At 57.0% G+C, this 18,185-nt stretch overlaps 1 protein-coding gene across 1 annotated transcript in view; it reads right to left on the bottom strand.

The window, feature by feature from the left end:
• Positions 1-5,533, bottom strand: part of CDK18 (cyclin dependent kinase 18) — a 28,698-nt gene extending 23,165 nt beyond the window's left edge. The window contains exon 1 of the mRNA XM_032203439.1: positions 5,497-5,533. The gene's annotated coding sequence lies outside the window, so the exon portion shown is untranslated. The remainder of the gene's footprint in view (positions 1-5,496) is intronic.
• Between the last annotated feature and the right edge of the window lie 12,652 nt (positions 5,534-18,185).

Raw genomic sequence — 18,185 nt, 5'->3', positions numbered from 1 at the left:
CCTTCAAACCAGATTTTCATAGAATCACAGAATGCTTTGGGCTGGAAGGGACCTTAAAGATCACCCAATTCGGGACACCTCCCACCAGCCCCATCCAGCCTGGCCTTAAACACTTCCAGGGATGGGGCACCCACAGCTTCTCTGGGCAATTTTAGATATTTAGAGTCTGAAAGACAAAAAGAGGAACCAAAGTGCTACTGTAGACCCCCAGTTATGTCCCTGGTACCCACAGATCAGCAGCACTTGCTCCAGCACAGGCTCATTGCATAAGCTGCCAGCCTAAGAAGCTTTCCCCCAGATAATTCAAGCCACTCTAGGCAGCGTAAAACCAGGCTCCCAGGGGTGCTCCGTGCTGGAGCACAAGAAACAACAAAAAAAAACCTCCATACGTGAATTTGTATGCGCGTGCATGTTCGCAGAGTTAAGGCTCCCGTCCACAAACCTCATCAGATTCAGCAACTAAAAATAGAGACGGCTCCAAGAGTGGGCAGCGCGGGGAGAAGCGGGCACGACAGAGGAGCAACAGTGAGGGAGGGTGCAGCTAAATCTAGTGGGGATCATAAATCACAGCCCCCAAGTGGTCCCAGCCTATTAACGCTTATCAAGTAATTAACTAGACGGAGTGGAAATAAACTGCTTCAATCAAAATAGAGAAGTGGCAGAAACAAGCAGAAGGCTTGGAGTGTTTCTGCTTCCCAAAAAAGGCACATTTTGATTTGTTCCGAGGCTGCAGTGCTTCTGATCGGCTTCAACAGTCTCCTCTTTCTAATTTAGCAATCCAATTAAAAGTCGTCAAACCCACAGCAGCACTCTGTGAACCCAGCCAAACCCAGCCCCCTGCCCTGCTCCAAAGCCCCCAGCTGGGGAATTTGGGGTTGTTTTAAAGGAATCAGCCAGGCATTGCAGAGGTTGGAGAAGAAAGAGAGGGAGGGGGAGCGGGTTCACGCAGAAGCCTTCTGCAATAAAACATTTCCCTGCATGTCAGGTTGTGAGGAAAGGCTGAACAGGTGCCCAGAAGAGAAATAAAATTCTTGTCACAGCAGTGTCCCTCTGGGAGACCTCCCCAGACCCCAGCGCTCAGCTACAGCCCAGCACAAAGCAGCACATCTTCGAGGCTTGCTTAGACCTCAGGTTTGGGAGCCAGGGCCAGGAATATGCTCCGGGCCTCAGTTTCCCCATCTGATAAACAAAGATGATAGTGCCAGCTCAAGGGTGTCATGAGGGTGAGTTGTATGGGTGTAGCAAACGAAGAGTAACACAATAATTGGATTAAATGCTCCGTTAATTGGCCACAAAGTGCCCTCATTAGCAGTAACATTCCTTCCAGGTACAGAGAAGCCGTGCACCTTCACCTTCCCTTCCCATATACTAATAAAAGGGCAGCAAATCCCACACAGCTCCATCCTGTTTACTTCCTCTGCTGTGCATCACCGGCACTAACAGCTCCGATGATGCCCTGTGTTCCCACAGCACTGCCAGAGGTGGCCGGTACCAGGCACCGATGGCACTGCACCAGAAATTCGCTGCTGGAGTTATGGATTATTTTCATTACGCTGGCCCCAGAGACCGAGGACTGCTGTGCAAAAGGCAGCGATGAGAAGCTGTCCCTGCTTCCAAATGCTCCTGATTTAAATCCACAAAGGGAGATAAAAGGGAAGCACAATAGAGGGCCAGGCTCCCAGCAGGTCAGCAACAGGCCCAGGGACAGATCGCAGCGGTCTGTGCGCAGCCAGGGATGCTCTGAAATGCCCCCACCTGAGCTGCTCTGGGAGACCTGCTTCCAAAAAAAAAGCAAGGAACATGAATCTTTGAAAACAGAGGTCAAACAGCCCTCAGCTCCACAGGGTGAGCACTCTGCAAGTTATTTATCCTCCCAGCCCCCTAGTGTGATATGGACAGTACCTAATAGGAGATGGTGGCACAGAGACATCACAAGCAAAAAGTGCCCAAATCCAACTACCCCAAAACCTGGGGCAGCCTCCTGCTCTGTGCCCTGTGTTCCTGCAGCTCTTAAAGCTGTGGGTCGTTAAGCATTCAGCACAGGAGTGAGAATTTTAGCAGGAGCCCAGCTGCTGCTCAGGTGCAAAAAGGGTCAGGGGTGCAGCAGGGATCAGCCCTGGGGGCTTTTCCCAGTGGGAATGCAGAGCACCAAGCCTGGCTGCAGAAGTGGAGCCTTAATTGTGGTGGCTCGGAGCTCATCCCTAAACCCAGCAAGGAGACACAGAAGGCAAGAGAATACCGATCTCAGATCGGAGATGGAGCACAAACAAGCCACGTGAAAGGAGGGAGGCAAAGAAGGAATCAAAGGAGATGAGATATTGCAGTGGTGTCAGCAGCACAGGCCAACCCCAGCCATCTCTGGAGGCTTGCTTGCTCTGCTCTGTGGCTTGGAAACAATTTTGCACTGGCTTCTTTTTCAGCCAGGCTGGCTAGACAAAGATAGGAGCTGAGATTGTGAGTGGCTGAGCAAACAAGCAGCAGATGAGCAGTGCTGGCTGCGGGCAAAACGCTACCTGAAAAGAAACCTTGATTAGGCATGGTAAGAGAGAGCAAAAGATGCTTCATCTGATTACAGATCGACTCTGCAAAGTTAATTGTTCACCCGATTGTAATCTAGCCTTTCACATCTACATTAATCAACAGGTTGCTTTCTGCTATCAGTTTTCCCTCTACAAACAGCAGAAGTGAGTTAATTTGGAGAAAAGCAAATTCAGCAGGTCAAACCCCTGCCTGGGCAGAGTTTGCTCAAAGCGGTTAAAGGGCCTTTTAAATGGAGACCTTTTCTTGTTTGTCTATCTGTATGGATGCGAACCAAGGGCATGTCATCAAGCAGGGGCAGAGCTGACCTCTCGGGGTTTTACTAATTGCCCAGAGTGAAACTCGCTCCAAGCTGGGCTCGGAGCATTTCTGAGCTCTGTCGCTGTCCCCAGAGCCCGGAGTCCCTGTCCTGCTGCCAGTGCCATGGAGCTGCTGCTTTGCCTCGGTTTTCCCGAGCGTGGAATGAGAAACTGGGAGGCCTTTAGTGAGTATAAACCTTCCTGGCAACTCCTAAAATCATTTGGACGTGACTCCAAACATACAGCCCAGGTTTTCTGGAGATTCTCAGAGCTCCTGGCCCAAACCTCAGGTCTGTAAGGAAGCCAGAGGAATGTCTCGGGGTTTACAAGGAATGACCAAACATTGATTTCTCTCCAGAAGGCCAGACCAAGGGGGTGGTTTCAGTGGGAACTGCAGCATTAATACCTTAATGCACACGACATACGTGAAGTAAATACACCGGTTTCTGTCTCACCAAGTGGTGGGGGGCACCACATAGGACAGAGCAAAAGGAGGGATTCTGGGGACTTGGGAGGTCAAAATCCAATTCCCCTACTGCCACAGGCTCCTTGCTGCACCTGGAGCAAGCCATTTGTCTCTCCACTTTCCCATACGCAAAGTGAAGCTGCCTTCATCTATCTTGTCGGGTTACAGTGCCAGCAGCAGAAGGCCAAACCTGCAGGGCTGTGCCCCAGCCGTGCCCAGCTGTGACAGACACAGCCACGGCGGCAGTAAGTGCACACGAAAGGCAGCAGCTAAAGATTTAAAACAGCTACTTTGGAAGCCAGGAGAAAGGGCAGATCTGCTGCATTTCGGTCACCTGTAATGCCTGGCTATGGGACACCCTCGCTGCGCTTTGTCACGCTCTTGCCAGCGAAGTCTACGTGAAGGGTCCATTCAAGGGACCACAAAGGGAGCTTGTTTGGTGAAAGGGACCTTCAGGAGTTGAAACGAGTATTTTAGTGCTTCCATGCCTATCTCTGCCAGCATCCCAAGGCTCTACAGATCTCAGGGAGCAAACCTGTGAGAACAAAGCAAGGTCAAGTGTTAACAGATGGAGACTCGGACATGGGGGTACAGCGACGGGTCCAAGGTCAGAGAGAATCCATGGCACGGCCAGGGACAGTCAGATTGCTGGAGTGCTGCTCTTCAGCCGTAACATTTCTGCTCTTTTTCAAGCAGTCAAGAGAGGAGGAACTCCCAGTCATTGCTGGGGAGGTTGTTCCACTGCTGATTTATTAATTATCTTCATTCAGATCCTGTGCATAAGTCTGGGTGCCTGGGAACAAATCTGTGAGCTCTGCAAACCCTCCCGTCAGAAGGAAGTGGTCCTGCAGTACAGGCACCAAAACTGGCACAGAAATCTTCTGGCATGACAGTCAAAGAGAGTCTGAAAATCAGAGCAAACAGAGAGCTGGATGCCTCACACACAAAGGGTTTCAAGGCCAGGTTCCCAGCTTCTATCCCTGCCTCTTCCTTTTCTGCTTCTAGCTCTTGGATGTGTCGTGTCCCACCAACGTGCTCATATCTCCTGGAGGAAGGGATGCTCTGGACTATGAACATCCTTTGAGACCCATGAGTGAGGCACTGCTGATGTGTCCCCATGACAGTAACTGACCGACTGCCACCACAGCCTGGCGTTTGCATCAGGGGAACCCTCCCAGGAGCACAGGAGCTGCCTCTGACGACCTCTGCACGGATGGGGTGACCCAGGTGCCCTGCCACAACCACGTGAGGCTGGAAGACAAGGCTGTGCTTGCATTTACCCCATTTCAGCTCTGTGTTAGCACACATCGCAGCGCCACGTGCTGCCCCGTTACCACCCAGGAGGAAATCAAAGCAGGACACAGGCCCTGCCCGAAGGCACTGGCCCTTTCACAGACCTCATCCAGGAGCACCAGCTCTCTGCCTGCTGCTCATCCAAAGCTCCCCCCTCAAACTCTTCCAACCCCAGCACGCCCCCCGCACGGTTTATTTGGTTGATGGGCACAAATAGCCCCATGCCAGCAGCCCCAGGCCCATCTCCGATGCTTTCTCCTTTCACAGTTCGTGCCACCATCGCACCCAGCAGCCTGCAGGCTCTTCCCAGTTTATTTTCACAGAGAGAAAAGCTGGTTTGTTAAAGGCAGACTGGCACGGGTGCTGGCAGGGCAGGGACACCAGCTCCCCGTGGTCCTGCCTGGGGGGAGCTCCTTGCTCTTCACCCCGGGGGCTCAGCAACAGGCACCTCGGAGGGACACGGCTGATACCGACGGGCACAAGGAGCACACCGGGCAGAGTGTGTGGCTCCTGCAAGCAGCCCCACGAACTTGCACACTCCTGGAGCCAGCTCCGCGCCCCTCGCAGCCTCCAGGCCACCCTCGCCCCCCAAACCCGTGCTGGGCCCCCAGCAAACAGCACCCGCTGGTAGGAGCTGAGAGAAGGAAAAGCACCGGGTAGGGCTCCCGAAGCCACGCTCAGCACCGAAAGGCGCTCGGGGATCTCCTCCAGCAGCGAGCAGCCCGCTGGAAATCCCTGCTGCACTTGGTCCGGAGCTGAACCCTCCCTCACCGCATCTCCAACTTCTGCCGTCCCCTCCCCGACAGCCCCAAAAGCAGAAGAGGGAGCCCCAGCCCCCGAGTCCAGGCTGCCCGGCTCGGGGTCGTCCCCCCCTCGCCCCCGGCTCCCCCCGGCACTCACCGGGCCGCGGCAGCGCTGCCTCCTTCCTCCTTCCTCCGCCGCCTCGCCGGGGCCGGGGCCGAGCGGGGGCGGCGCTGCGGGGCCGGGCGGGGAGCGGGGCCGGGGCTGGGACCGGGACCGGGACCGGGAGCGGAGAGGGGCCGGGGTTGGGAGCGGAGACGGGGCCGGGGATGGGAACAGGAGCGGGGCCGGAGTGGGGCTGGAACCGGAGCGGGGCCGGTACTGGGATCCGGAGTGGTGCTGGGATCCGGAGTGGTGCTGGGATCCGGAGCGGTGCCGGGGCCTGAGCGGTGCCGGTGGCGGTGCTGGAACCGGAGCGGGGCCGGTGCTGGGATCCGGAGCGGGGTCGGTGCCGGAGCGGTGCCGGTGCCGGTGCTGGAACCAGAGTGGTGCCCGCTGGCGGTGCTGGAACCGGAGAGGTGCCGGTACCGATGCCGGTGCCGGAACCGGAGTGGTGCCGGAGCCGAAGCGGTGCCGGAGCCGGAGCGGTGCTGCCGCAGGACCCGGCGCGGTGCCGGTGCCGGTGCTGGCTCCTCCCCGCCGCAACCCGGGGCCGAACAGAGCCCGCTCGGGGCCGTGCTCGGGATGCTGCGGGCCGGGAATTTCCCCCCTCCACCCCCCCGGGCTCTTCCTCCTCGTCCCGGGGCAGATGCCCGGCGGTGGGGGCAGCCCCGAGGTGCCGGTGCTCCGCCGAAAGTCGGTGCCCGGTGCAGGGGAGATCCGGGGAGGGGGGGGGGGGGGGATGGCTGCGTGGTCCCCACCCGAGGGCAGCCCCGGGAATTTCAGCCTCCGTCACTCCAGCGAGGCTCCGTCTTCAGTGGCAGCCTCACCTTCCACGCCAGCTATTTATGATTGCCTTATATTTAGCCAAACATTCCCCGTTTGCCAAAAATAGACGGGCCGTGGAAATAAATCAGGCTGACTGGAGGTGCCAACGTTGTCTGTCTGGAACTAATTAATTTCTTATATCCCCAGCTATATTAATCCTCGCCCTCCCTCCGCAGACCGACCTGTCTGTCAGCAGAGTTTTTGTAATTAATGGGTTTTATGCTTCGATCTGAGGGATGCGCAGGAGGTTTAACGTGGCTGGGGAAGGCAGGGAAGGGACAAAATCCATCTGCACGGGGAGCAGAGACCCAGGGGCCAGAGCAGAGCTGATGAGGAGGAAGAGAGGAGGCACAAGGTCTCTGGGGAGAAATCCTATCCCAGGAAGTATGTGGGATCTGCTCCTTCCAGGCAACGCGAGTCCACAAGGAAGGCTGTCCAGAAGAGACAAATTCGGGCTCATTTAGTTCTGCTGTTGCCAGAACTCCTTTTTCCCTTTTCCTTTCTGAACGTGGGAGTCCGGGGGGACTTGTTGACTCTCATTTCCTATATTAGAACCATCAACTTTGCTGGGAGACACTCGGAGGAGCGGGGAAGTGCACAGATGGCACTGCAGAAGCGTAAGAGCTGAGCCCCCATGGAGGACCGGGATGCTTTCCAGGCTGCTCAAAACTCCCTTTTATTTGTTCACTTAAACCTGTCCCATGGCAACACCCAGCTAAAACCTAAACCCTTTAGTAACGCTCCGTGCGGGGGGCAAAATACCCGGCACCAGCTCATCCCGGGGGCACGTGAGCCAAGACTCAGCCCAGCAGGGCTGAACAAATGGGCTCTGGACTGGAACTGCCCCCGAGGAGCGGACTTCAAGCTCAAGGCACGTTGCCCCAAGCACAGTTGGGGCTCGATGACTTGCAGCAGGGACAAGACACCTTCCCCTGGGCTAGGGGGTGAGCAGCTTACTCCTTGCGGCCCCACCTGTACCGGGGGATTCGCATCCTTTCCTCTGCAGGGCCTGGGGAGCAGCAGCAGAGGATGCAGCCCCAGAGGTGCAGCGTGCAGGCTCTCTGCGTGGAAGCCTGCCCTGCCTTCACCCCTGGTCAATGTGTACCCGGTCATGTGGGCTGCACAGTCAGCGGCAGCTCCGTGTGACGTTGGCCATCACGCTCCCTTTAGGGCACCGCCTGCACAAACTGGCTCGCTTGCTGCGTTTGCTGCAGCCCCGCGGTCCGGCCGTGCTTGGCATGCCCATGGTGACATCCTCAGCCCTCTCCTCCCTTTGGAGGGGAGCTGGCTCCCGGGGCAGATGTCTCCAACGCTTCTGCGCCGTTCCCAGCATGGTGCAGCCCGTGGCACAACAACTGCTGTTCCATTCCAGCCCCATCAGACCACCTGGCACTGCAAGTCCATTTTAAACCAGAAATCAGAGGAGATCCCCAGCACAAGCAATGGCTAATTAAGGAAAGGAAGCCCCCGGGCCGGAGATGGCCAGAGAGCCCAGCTGTGCAAGAGAACCAGGCAGCGTGCAAAGGGCAGGAGCGTTACACGCAATTAGTGGCGGAGGCGCGAGCTGGGCGTCTGTGTCACGCAGACTGCCACCGGTGCGTGACGTCCCTCATAACCATAAATCACAATAGTCACCGTGCCGAGGAAGGGAACGCTGTAACCCCGACAGGGATGACTTTGGGAGGAGGACGCGGAGAGGCAAAGCCGGCAACTGAGAGCCATTCCTGGAGCCGTGTGCCGTGAGGCTTGATGGCAGAAGGGCTGATGGATGCCAGCACGTGGGATAAGAGCACAGCTCGGCTCCCAGGCACAGAAACATGGTACCAACAAGACTTACACTGCATAACGGGGCTGGGGATGGTCCACCAGTAATAGCCCAAAGCAAACCATCCCTTAATGTGTGCTCTGCGAAGGGCAGCACGGGCTGAGGTCGCTGCTGTTGGACTTGGCACCCAGCGGTGGATGCCTCTGCAGTGGGGAGCAGTGCGGGTGCAAGGCAGAGCCTGCAGGGCATTTTTCAAACACGCCAGCTTAATGGCTGAGCAGAAGGCAGGCATGCTTGCTTCTCCTGATTTTTTTTTTTTTCTGAAATTACTTCAGGCTCCATGGTTGTTGTTTTCCCCTTTTGTACTGTCACGCTGAAATCACGCAGCCTCGTGTGGTTCCAGCAGAGATCAGGGGTGAAAATGGGATCGCTGCAGTTAGGGGTATTTTACAAAAAAAGTGGGACTGGCTGGGAAACTTCAAGACTTTGTGTAAGTCCATGGCTGTGCTCACTTCAGCTCATGCTGGGGGAGATTTCGCTCAGCAAATCCTTCTCCTCATTTTGCATTTCCTAGTGTGTCACCCTCCCGCTGCAGCCAAGGGAGTGCTGACTCGCACTCTCCCTTTGGGTACAAATTGCACCTCTTAAAGACACGTGGGCTGTGCTTCCCACCTCTGCAAACAGCTCCTCGGCCCAGCTGTGGACAGTGCTGGGGAGGGGAAAGAAGCGGGGTGTGAAGGAGAGCAGGGAGCAGGGAGCCTCCATCCAAACGGATGCTGCACCCCGAGTTGCTGCGATGCGCGTAGCCCAGGCTGGTGGCTCTGCTCCGCCTGCCACTGGCCCCATTTGCACTGCCTCCCCCCCTGCAGCCCATAAAACACAGCGGGTGCAGGGCTGGGCTGCGGGGCCGCTGCCTCTGTTTGCAGGCAGCGTGCAGGCGGGGGTGTTTTTCGGGAGCAGCAGGGAAGGCTGCCGCATCCTGAGCAGCATTTTAATCACGGACCCAAGGGGTTTGCTAGGGATGTTCCTCTCCAGAACCCTCCCTCTCAGCAGACGCTGCTGCAGGGATGTTGGAGAGACCACAGCAAGCCGAGGGGCTGGCACAGCCTGGGGGCAATGGGGAGAGCACGTCCCAGCCGTGCAGGACCAAGCAGAGGGTGCCAGACACCGCTGTCACCCCTTGTCCCTGTGCAAACCTGCCTGAGGATGGGGCCGTGGGAGCACCGCAGGGCTGAACACGGCACTAGGGCCAAGGCAGCACTCATCTCGCAGAGCTACGCCCTGCCCCAGGCATGCTCCCTGCGTGGCTCCCAGCCAGAAGCATTAAATCCTCTCCTTTCTCCCTCGCGGTGAGGCCCCAGCGGGGACACCGCATCCAGTCCCGGCTTCGGGAGAGGGGAGGGAGAGTGCCCAGGGCAGCTGTGGGATGGGCAGGGGGCTGACAGACCTGCGGCTGTTCAGTTTTGATGGCAAAGGGCTGAGAATCATAATCACAGGATTGTTTAGCTTGGAAAAAAAAACTCCAAAACCATCTAGTTCGACCTAGGAGGCCACGGCACCTCCAGATGCACCAAAGAGGAAGGGAGCAGCCTGGCCTCTGTCACCACGCTGCAAAGCATCCCTTGCAAACAGTGTAAGGACATGCCATTTTTTGTTGTAAGCTGTTAGCCCCCATTTAATTCAATCCCTGCCCACCCACCCCAAGAGGCTGCAGAGCGTGGGGCTCACCTGCCGGGTCTCCAAGCCAGGGGGCCGAGTCCTGTAAAAAGGGGAAGGCGTTTGGATGTGCTCAGCAGGGAGCTGAACGGAACAAACATGGAAAAATGCACCGAACAACGAAGCTCCAGACCCAGTAAGACTCAGCTGAGGAAGATATATATGGTCACCAAACAGTGCCCTGCCCTCTGGGCATCACTATCTTGCTGGGGAGAAATTTGGAGCCCCTGTCACAGCCCACCGCTGTCACGGAAACGTCCTGGCAACCCTAGTAAGCGCATGAAGTATATTAAAGACGACAGCATAGACTGGAGCCTGGGCAAAACGATAGCAGCACGAACGTGCTTGACTCACGGAGGAAGCAGAGGCCAGCTCCAGGGGATTTCACCTGCTTCCTTCTGCCTCCTTCCAAGCTCCCTTCCCCTCCGCGCAGAGCCGTGGCTGAGCTGTGGATCCCCCCAGATCCCCAGCAGCTCACAGGCACGTTTTCCCCACCACTACACTCACATGGGCACGCATGTGTGCTGCTCCAAGGCCAGTGGCCGCGCGTAGGTCTGCGGGGAATATTTTACAGTTGCTGCATCCAGGCGGCAATTCTCCTCCGCGCTGCCCCGACATTCAATAGTAGCGCAGGCAGCGAGTCATGGAAAGAAAATGTGTTCAATGCCTGCCCTGCCTGTGGACAGCAATCCCTTGTGCACACGCAGGCATGTGGAAATCATTGCCCGGAGACCAGCGCTGCAGTTCAGCAGCAGAGTGCTTTGCTTTAAAGGCTGGCTGCTAAAGCAAGAGGGCAAACGGCCCCGTGCTTGAGTGCCCAGCCTGGTGCGTCTGGATCTGCTCTGACCGAGTGCCGAGGGGGCGGCTGCAGCACTGCTGTCCTTGGGAAGGTTTCTGCTGCTGCAACATGAGGCTTGGTCTGCACCTGTGACCGTGCATGGGGTTAGCAAGGGGTGCGGGGGCTGCAGGTCACCCCAACAGCCACCCCAACAAACCCCATCTCTGCTGGGTGCCTGCAACTCCACGGACTCCAGCTACGTGTATGGGCAAGGCACAACGAATTTTGCTATTCCCATTTTACAGGCTGCAGGAGAATGGGATGCAAGCTCATCGTCCCTTTGCAATGCAGCCTAGAGCCTGCTCCCGGTGCCAAGGGAGCTCCTCAAGGTCACCCTGCAGGTGCCCTACAACACTCACCCCGAGCCCTGCTGAGCCCTGTTCTGCTGTTGGCCCACGCAGGACCTGGCTCCCTGTAAGCACCGCTTGCCTTGCAGCTGCTGGCAGCGTAAATCGCTGCACAAGTCAGCCTGCTGCATGCTGCACACAACATAAAGTCACCGTCCACAAAGCCGGGCTGGCCAAAACACAGCTGGCCACACAGCCATCAGGCCAACAGCAAACGGGTGAATCCACCGGCAGCTCCCCTTAATTTTGTCCGTGGAGCATCACCATAACAACAAACCCTCCAATCCAGGACAGGGATCCACGCACTTAGCAACCAGAAGCTGCCAAATTATGAGAAAGTACAAAAGATGCTCCAAGGATCTCCTCCAGGATCCTGCTGCAAGCGCACCCGCTGCACAACTGCTGCGGCACGATGGACAAAGCCAAAAAAAAAAAAAAAAAAAAAACATACAAGAGAGAGTACAACTGATACAAAACCCTCTCCCCCAGCAAGGATCTCTAGAGAAAAAGCATCCACTGCCCTGCCAGGGGTGCCATCGGAGGTGAGCCTGGCCTTGGGGTGCGACATTTGGCTCAGGGTTGTGTTTGCCCCCCCTGCTCTGCAGCAAGGCAAGGTGCTGGGCTGGCACCACCCGGCACACTCAGGTCCTGCAGAGCCTCCCGGTCTTCACAGGGCCACAGAACCTGGAGGAACCGAGCACAAGTGCTCTGCCTGAAGGTCTCCAGGTGGGCTCGGCGGGTGCTTCATGGAGGTTGAAGCATTGGAGCTGTGCAGAGAGGAGCCCAGGGGCCAGCGCTGGGCAGCTGCTGCAGTTTGAAAGCAGCCAAACCCAGCCCCAGAGGAATTTGCTCCTGGGAGCAGACCTTGTCCCTCATGACCCTGTATGAAGCAAGCCCAGGGAGGAGGTAAGTTATGGGGTTTTTTTTAGGGAACAATCCATCTCCATCCCAGTGACTCACTGACAAGCTTCCCTTTTCGAGGCAGTTTGCAGGGTGAGCTGCAGGCTGAGCAGCCCGTCCCCGCTCTGCCTGGAAGAGATGAGTAAGTGTCCCAAGGGACTTAAATCCGCTTCCTCTTGGGGCCAGGGTCACAGTTCTGCGGGGAGATGTGCCCGGCAAACCGAGCTGACCAAGTGCTTCTCCTCTTCAGTGCGCACCAGGAACACCAGCAAAGCACCCGGCGCTTCCCTGACAGCAGAAAGTGGGAGTCCTTGGTACCAGGCATACAAGAAATACTCTGCAATTCAGAGCAGAGCATCACAGGGGGGTTTCCAGCCCAAACCACTGAGACCCCCATTAGCAGGGTGCAACCTCTGGCCTAGGCAGTGCAGGAGGTCTGGCTGGAGAACTACATGGGCTCTCCCCAGCCTGCTGCTGGAGCAAGGGATGGATGGAAAAGGAGGAGCCTCAGCAGCGGGCTGGCACTGTTCAGCAAGAACAGCTTGGGTGTCACCAGAAAGGGACTCCCTCACTGCTGTCTTTGACAGCCTCAGGAAGCTACGCCAGGATTTGCTGCTTGCCTCGCAGCCTGTTAGCTATTTTCAGCCCAAATGAGTGATGTAGCCCAGCTCTGGCTTCCCAAAACACCGATGCAGGCGTGAGAGGGATGATAAACGCGAGAAGGCTTCCAAAAAAGAGAGCCAAGAGAGGGTTTGACCCTCAGTGCCAGACACAGGCACAGGAGGGGGCACAGAGCAATGCACCCCGGGGAGGACAGGAGTGGTAGGGGCACGGCCAGGGGGGCTTAGCAGGGGGAGCAGTGGGTGCAACCCCCTTCTACGAATGTGCCAGCCGAGCTCGTGGTGCCTGGGAGCTGCTCCAGCCCCCGCGGGTCTGTCACTGCTGCTGGAGCTGATGTTCTCCCCCGGCGCCTGCTGCTGTAATCGGGGAATTGGAGCAGATGGCAGCGGTTAGCTGAAAGGAGGAAAATCGCATCCACGGCTGCCACGTGCTGAGAGCAAGCTCTTCCTTCCCAAGCCTTTCCTTCCCAAGCCCTTCCTTCCCAAACTCTTCCTTCCCAAGCCCTTCCCTCTTCAGCATCTTTGGGGCTGAGGGTGCTGTGATCAGAGGGGAGCTGCCAGGGCAGGGCTCTGCAGCCGCAGCACCCCCAAAAAGTGCCCAGCTGCTTTTCTCTCTTCTGGGCGAAAATAAATCTGGCTAGGGCAGGTGAGGACCTTGCCCCGTCCTTCCCAGCAAACATGTGCGCTGTGTGTTTGCAGACGTGCAAAGGTCACGATGGGCAGAGAGACATTCCTGGGGGGGGGAGAGACGAAGCCTCGCGGGCCAGCCCGCATCCCAGGAGCTCCGCTCTGGGCTAAACTGGTGCCAGGGTACCTGGCAGGGAGGAAAACACCAATTTTCTGGTGCATGCAGCCCCCTGCGAGGCAGGCTGTGGGGAGAACCTGCAGCACGAGCCTCCTCGGAGCTGTCTGCAGCTGTGATTTCCTTGGCCCTGCCATTCCCCAGGCACTAAGTGCTCTCCCGGCGTGTTGGGTCCCCTCTCCTGCTCACCTGCTGGAAGCACAGCCTGAAATCATCTTCCCTGGCAGGCTGCAGAGGAACTTTCCTGCTGACTTCTTCTGGCTCTGATCCCTCCTGACACACGCTGCCTGCCCTGCAGACGGGGAGGCTGCAGCCCAGCACCACACACGCCCTCAGCCTCATCCTGCCCTCGGCTCGCTGAGCTCTGAGCATCCACAGCAGAGGGAAAGCCGCGGGGACACGCAGTCTGTGCAGTCATTTCCAAGGCACAGGGCTTAGGCAGGACTGTGCCGGGTAAACCTGTGCTCTTGTCTCCCAGATTAAACCAATTAGCACCACAGAAGAGGTCTGTGCTTGCAGCTGCTGAGCCTGACTCTCCTTGTGCTCGTGCTGATTCAAGCCAGGAATAAATAAAGCCCATAAAGGTACTTTGATGTAGAACTGAGAGTGAGAGGAAAATACCAGTTCTGTTACCCAGCGTTCAGCCTTCACTCTCTTGCTTTTAGTGCTTCTCAAAAGCCCCTTGGGTATAACCAACTTATTTTTAGCTATTTACTTATTAAACAAACGCAAGGGAAGGCTAAATGTCAAGGCATTTCTGCATACCGAGCCGGACTCTGCACATTCACTCTGTCACAGGCGGGGATGCTGGAACAAATTCGCTGCTCTGGACCTGGGGGAGCAGCAGAGCCAGCCACGGGTGGGCAATCCTGCCCCAGAGCTGGTGCTGCTTGTAGCATCCCCCCAAACATCTGGATGCTGAGCACCTCCCAGCTGGGGGAGCATCTATCAGAGCAGCGCAGCACCCACTGGATGTCTGTGTATATCACCTCCTGCTGGGTTTTTACTATGTTTAACCCCTCCACACACGCAGCTAATAAGGAAATGCCCGGCCGCAGAGGCAGAAGCAGAGAAGAGGTGAAGGGACTTGCCCAAGGGTGATGGGAATCAGGTGGCCGAGCTCTGGGCAGGAGCCTCTGTGATGGAGGCAGACCTCAGTGCCATTTCCCTGCTGCTGACTCCTTTATCCTCTCCATTTATATCTCTCACAAAACATTGCGGGGACATATTTTCGGCATTGAGGATCTGCAGGAGAGGAGTAGTCATGCTGCACCTTACGGCCATCAGCATGACATGCTGTCATGCTGATGGCCGTAAGGAGACCCTCCGAGGCTCTGCAGCCTGCTTTGTGCTGGACCCTGGCCGATGGGCTGAGCTCTGCTGGCTGGAACAGGACCTCTGGTGTGTGCTGTGCCACGACAGCCTCCTGGCAGGCTGGTGCCAGCGATTTCTGCCCTCCTGGGAGGGCCAAGAGGGGATGGAGCAGCTGCCTGCTCGCCCAGCTGATAAGGCGCAGCTGAGCGGCCGTGACTCAGCACCCAGAGCCAGTGGCAGGCATGTGCCAAGAGGTAAATCCAGCTCCCGGCTGGGTTACCTGGGTGCTTCCAGACCCTAAAAAGCAGGGATGGGTCCCTGCTGCCTTCCTCGGGTGGGAGTCAAGGAGGGATTGAGGCTCACAGGCTGCTGGTTGGAGCTGGGGGCTCTGAGCAGCTGGAGTCTGGATATCTGTTGGCCCCCCTCTGGGCAGGAAGGGGGTTCCACAGAGCTGCCATAAATCCCATTCTCTGTCCTGTTTGGAAGGGGAAAGAGAGGAGCCTGGTCAAATCTCAGAGAAGTCTGGGCTCTAACCGGGCTCAGGAGCTGCACAAACAGTGAGCACCAGGCAGGCTGTCTGCGTGGAGCAAGCACAGGGGACCCAGGGCATGGTGCACAGCCCCATAATGCTGCCCTCCAGCCCTGAGCTGCACAACACCAGGCTCTTTCCCCTGGGCTGGGAGATCCCCGAGCTTTGGGAGATCCCTGCAGCCGGGATGGGTGAGACCCCCAGGGGTATCCCCATCAATTTGGAGATGGCAGCAGGCAAAGAACACCATGGGCAGCTGCAGGAGCCCTTCCCAGGAGATGGGGCTCTTGCCCTTGTGGTCTGTGTCCCTGCTCAGCCCTTCTCAGGTCTTTTCCCCACCCCACATCCCCCCTCTCCGCTCCTTTGCCGTCCTGCCCCCCCTGCCGAAAGCAGAGGCAGGAGCCCCGCGCTCCCAGGGCACCGCAGGAGTTTTTGGAAAATGCTTCCACCTCGTGGCCCTCTGGAGAAATGACTGCCTGGGAGATGCCAGGATGCCCCCACACGAGCCCAGCTGGTACCTGCAGTGCCAAGGCTTTGCCACCCCGTTGCTCCTTCCACCAGCTCCCCCCAGGCTGAGCTGGGGAGGGATTGGAGCAGCCCCCATGCTCGCAGCCCACCCGTGGGCGCACGCAGACACACGAGCGTGTGCCAGAGCTCAGCCCGCTGCTGCCGGCCCCATGCTGCTGGGGGATGGCATCGCCACCCCTGCTTCTCCCCCAAAATCTGCAGCTGGGGGGAGGAAGGAGTGGAAAAGCCCAGAGTGCAGGGTGGTGAGCACCAGCACCTTGTGATCCCCATCCTGCTCCTGCCAGGTATGCCTTCTGAAATGCTGGGAAAGTGGGAAAACTTCACACATAAGTTTTGGCTGGTTTGGGTTTATTTATTTATTTATTTATTTATTTTGCACAGGATGGGGATGACACATCTGCAGGTTTGCTCTGGGCCACAACTGCTGCACTTCACGTTAAATATCTTTAAGACAAATGATCCCTCTCTTGCAATTCTCAGGTGTCGTCTCATTTCCCCCATAAAAAGCCTCTTGTCCTGCTGCCTGCTAGCGGATAGGCTTGGGAAAACCACTTTAAAACCCGGTGGTGCTTCCCCCACATGCTGTTACAGGAACCAGGTGGCTTTCGCAAGAACTCTGTTTCAGGACAGCTGCATCTCCCTGAAATATTCCACAGCGGACAGCCATCCCTCATCTCTGCCCCTGGTGGAGCTCAGCAAGTGCTACAGAAATCCGGCTCAATCTGTGCATTTTAGAGGATGTAATCACTCTTAGAAACAGCTTTCTCCACATTCCCTGCAGCTGAGCTGCAACTCTCCTGGCTGTAAAACTTCTGCAGCGAGGGATGCGTTGCTTGGCAGTGCCTGTCCAGCAGCAAACCCAGCCTGACCACACTACTGATCACTTCTGGGAGTACGAAATGTCCTGCACTACGCTGTGATTTTGCAGGAATGCACCACACTGTTCATCCGAGTGCTGTGTTAACACAATCAGCCCCTCTTAGTGGTGTCCAAAATGTCTTTGTCAGCAGCTTTGCTGTTCTGTGAGGTTTTGCACAGCAGTTTTTGTCCTGGAAGCAGTGTCCCGGGCTCAGAGGTGCTGCCAGGATCTTCACCCCACGCATCAAACACCCAGCAAAGCCCTTAGTGCCCAGCTGATAGGATGCCCTTGCAACCTCAGCTCTAGGGAAGAACCAAACAGAAGGATTTCCTGATGGGCTGTGCAATCCCAAGGGCCCCCTCTTTCCCTGCACAAAGGTGAATGATTCACAATATTTGCTAGGCATGAGCGAGACTCAGCTTTGTTTGTAACAGCAGCAGGGTAACGTGATTACATTTTTAGTAGTCTTCGCTTTTGTTAAAAAAAAAAAAAACAAAATCCATGAAGATGGCAAATCCATTTGCCATGCTCCTTATGTGCAAAACGCATCGGGATTGTTCCTCCCAATGCCAGAGAGAAGACCCCAGTGCCACGGCGATGCTGCAGGGGAACGGCTGAGCTGGACTCAAGGGGTGAAGCACACCCATCCTCACCAGGGCAGAGCTGCTTCTCCACCAGCATTTGGCCACCGCAGGCACCATGCTGCTGCTCCCCGTGGTGATCTGCTGCGTGCAGATGTGGTAAGGCCGTGCTGAGACGAGACAGAGTGGAAGCAGCGATGCTCCTGCTGTCACCACCAGCAGAAGAGGCAGCCAGGCTGCTGGCTGCCCATTTGTGCTCAAACACACAATCCCTGATCCAGTCTCGGCTTGAACAGCCTGCGGAGTGGAAGCTATTCCTGCGAGAGGTCGGTAATTAGCACAGGAGAGTGAGCAAACCTGCGGACGATCTGCAAGCACACAGTGTGGATGTGGAGATGGAGATGGTGCCTGCTACCCAGAGGCACAGCACAGCTCCTCCTCATCACACAGGGGTTTGTCAAAGAGGGGCTGATCTCTCATTTATTGGGGGTTTCACGTTCTGCAGAAAAAGTGGCTAGGGTTGCAGAGGAAACTTTCCCAGCAGGACCTGAGCGGATCTCAGCCACTCCATGTGTGTTTGGAGAGCTGGGGAGCCCTGCACGGCCACTGGACTCTCGCATTGCCTCTGACTCAAAGCTCAGCTTGGCGAGCTCGATCCTGCACGGGGATGGCAAGGCGCAGGTAGGCAGGACTGCAAAAAGATGACAGCCTGCCAGTCACCATATGCAGCACCGGCCCCAGGAAATTAAATCCCCGGGCCATATGCTGCGCGGCACGGGAGGGAGCGGGGGGTCTGCAGCAGCGTCTGCAGCTGCCCGAGCGCACCCGTGGCTGGGGGTACATAACCCAGCAATATCTCGGTGCTCCCCGGTCTCCCCGGTGCTGAGCAGGGAAGGATGGGGCCGGGGAAATGAAGGGAAGGATGACACGAATTCAGCCAGGCCCACTGGCAGAGCAGCCGTGCAGGCAGAGCCAATGGCTGCTCCTCGCCGTGAGTCCGTCCACCTCCACCCCCCCCTCCCCGAGTCCTTAAGTCGCAGCTTTGAACTCCCTCGGCGTTCA

This window comes from Aythya fuligula, chromosome 25 (assembly GCF_009819795.1).
Source record: "Aythya fuligula isolate bAytFul2 chromosome 25, bAytFul2.pri, whole genome shotgun sequence".
In the NCBI taxonomy this organism is placed as follows: Eukaryota; Metazoa; Chordata; class Aves; order Anseriformes; family Anatidae; genus Aythya; species Aythya fuligula.
The sequence above is the reverse complement of the archived record's forward strand: the minus strand, read 5'-3'. Positions and strand labels throughout refer to the sequence as shown.